Source organism: Carlito syrichta, unplaced genomic scaffold (genome assembly GCF_000164805.1).
Source record: "Carlito syrichta isolate Samal-C Ts95f unplaced genomic scaffold, Tarsius_syrichta-2.0.1 Scaffold314117, whole genome shotgun sequence".
NCBI classification, from domain to species: domain Eukaryota; kingdom Metazoa; phylum Chordata; class Mammalia; order Primates; family Tarsiidae; genus Carlito; species Carlito syrichta.
Genome location: NW_007258213.1, coordinates 90918 through 93942, shown reverse-complemented (window position 1 = coordinate 93942; position 3025 = coordinate 90918).

Below are 3025 nucleotides of genomic sequence, written 5' to 3'. Positions count from 1 at the left end.
AGCACAATATTGAGGGAGAACAAAGTTGGAGAATTGACACTACCTGACATTAAGACTTACTGTAAAGCTACAATAATCAAGACAGTGTGGTATTGGTGAAAGAACAAATAGATCAATAGAAAAGAACAGAGATCCAAGAAACTGACCCACACAAATGTAGTCAACAAATCTTTGACAAAGAGCAAAGGAAATACAATGGAGAAATGATAGTCATTTCAACAAATGGTGCCTGAACACAGGACATCCACATAGAAAAAAAAAAAGACTCTAGACACAGACCCTACAACCTTCACAAAAATTAACTCAAGATGAACCATAGACCTAAATATAAATCACAAAATGATAAAACTCCTAAAAAATAACATAGGACAACATCTAAATAACCTTGCATGCAGTGATTTTTTTAGATAGAATACCAAAGGCACATCAATGAAATAATTGATAAGCTGGACTTCATTAAAATTTAAAACCATGCTGTGAAAGACATGGTCAAGATAATGAGAAGCAGACCACAGACTGGGGGTAAATATTTGCAAATTTTTATGATAAAGGACTGTTATTCAAAATATACAAAGAACTCTTAAAACTCAACAGGGAAAAAAACTCATTAAAGAATGGGCAAAAGATCATTACAGACACCTTGTCAAAGAAGACATACAGATGACAAATAAGCATATGAGAAGATGCCCAACATCTATGTCATCAGAGAATTGAAAATTAAAATAACAATGATATACCATATACACTTATTGGGCAAAAATACAAAAACTCTGACACTGCTGAATCTAGTGAGGATATGAAACAATAGGAATTCTCATACTTTGCCATTGAGAATGCAAAATGGTACAGCCACTCTGGAAGACAGTTTGGTGTTTTCCCCCAAAGTTAAACATATTCTTACCATACGATCCAGTAATAGTGCTTCTTAGTATTTACCCAAATAAATTGAAAACTTATATCCACAAAAAACCTACACATGAATGTTTATAGCAGCTTTATTCATAATTGTCAAAACTTGGAAGCAACCAAAATGTCCTTCAGCAGATGAATGGATAAACTGTGATACATCTAGACCAGGGTTCCCCAGCCAGTACCGGTCTGTGGCCTGTTAGGAATCAGTCCACACAGCAGGAGGTGAACAGCAGGTGCAAGCAAAGCTTCATCTGTATTTACAGCCACTCCCCATTCTTGCATTACTGCCTGAACTCTGACTTCTATTAGATCAGCTATGGCATTAGATTCTCAGAGGATTGCAAACCCTACTGTGAAATGCGCATGCGAGGGATCTAGGTTGCATGCTCCTCGTGAGAATCTAATGCCTGAGGATCTCAGGTGGAGCTGAGGCAGTGATGTTATGTGTTTCATTATATATCACAATGTAACAATAATAGAAATAAATGCATAATAAATGTAATGTGTTTGAATCATCCCGAAGCCATCCCCCTCCCCCCAACTGTGGAAAAATTGTTTTCTGTGAAAACAGTCCCTAATGCCAAAAAGGCTGAGGACTGCTGATCTAGACAATGGAATATTATTCAGCACTAAAAAGAAACGAGCTATTTCACACCTATAATCCTAGCACTTTGGAAGGCAGAGGGGAGAGGATTGCCTGAGCCCAGGTGTTCAAGACCAGCCTGGGCAATTTGGCAAGACTTTGTCTCTACAATAAATCAAAAAATTAGCTGTGTGTGGTGGCACATGCCTGTGGTTCCAGCTACTTGGAAGGCTGAGGTGGGATTGTCTGAGCCCAGCAGGTCGAGGATGTGATGGCCATGAGTATGCCACTGCATTCCAGTCTGAGTAACAGAGTGAGATTCTGACCAAAAAAAAAAAAAAAGCTATAAAGGCACGAAACACATGGAAGAAATGTAAATGAATATTACTAAGTAAAAATTAAAAAAGCCCAAACAGTCTACATATTTATAGTTCCAACTACATGACATTCAAAAAAGACAAAATCACCACCGGTTGCCATGGGTTGGTTGGGAGAGAGGAAGAGGCAGCAAACAGAGAATTTTTAGGGCAATGAGGTTGTTGAGCTGGGCACGGTAGCTCACACCTGTAGTCCCAGCAGCTCTGGGGGCTGAGGTGCGAGGATCCTGTTAGACCAAGAGTTTAAGGCTTCAGTAAGCTATAATCACACCACTGTGCTCCAGTCAGCTCTAAACAATGACAACACAAACTATTCTGTGTGGTCCTATAAAGGTGGATACATTTCATTCTACATTTGTCAAAACCCATAGAATGTAAACATCAAGGGTGAATCCTATGTAAACTATGAATTTTGAGTGATATATAGGTTCGTCAGTTGTAAGAAATGTACTTCTGTGGTGGAGAATGTTAATAGTGGGTGAGATTATGTGTGTGTGGGCAGGTATGGAGGATATGGAAGCTTTCTATACTTTCCACTCAATTTTGTTACAAATCTAAAATTTCTTTTAAATAAGAAAGTTTTTTTTTTTTTTGAATCAGGGTCTCACTCTGTGGCTCACCACAGCCTCCAACTCCTGGGCTCAGGCGATCCTTCTGCCTCAGTCTCCTGAGTAGCTGGGACTAAGGCACATGCCAGCGTGCCTGGCTAATTTCTTGATTTTTTTTTTTTGTAAAGACAAGGTCTCTCTATGTTGCCTAGGCTGGTCTCAAATTCCTGGGCTCAAGCGATCCTCCCATTTTGGCCTCCCAAAACGTTGGGATTATAGGCATGAACCACTGCACCTTGGCCAAATCTATTTTTTTAAAAAAAAGTTCAGGCAAGGTGGCTCAAGCCTGTAACCCCAGCATTTTGGGAGGCCGAGGTGAGAGGATTGCTTGAGCTTGGGGTTCAAGACCAGCCTGAGTTACTTGGTAAGACCTCATCTCTACAATAAATAAAAAAAATTAGCCAGGTGTGGTAACACGTGCCTGTAGTTCCAGCTACTTGGAAGGCTGATGTGGAAGGATCGCCTGAGCCTAGCTGGTCAAGGCTGCAGTGGCCATAAGTGTGCTGCTGCACTCCAGCCTGGGCAACAGAATGAGATGCCAAAAA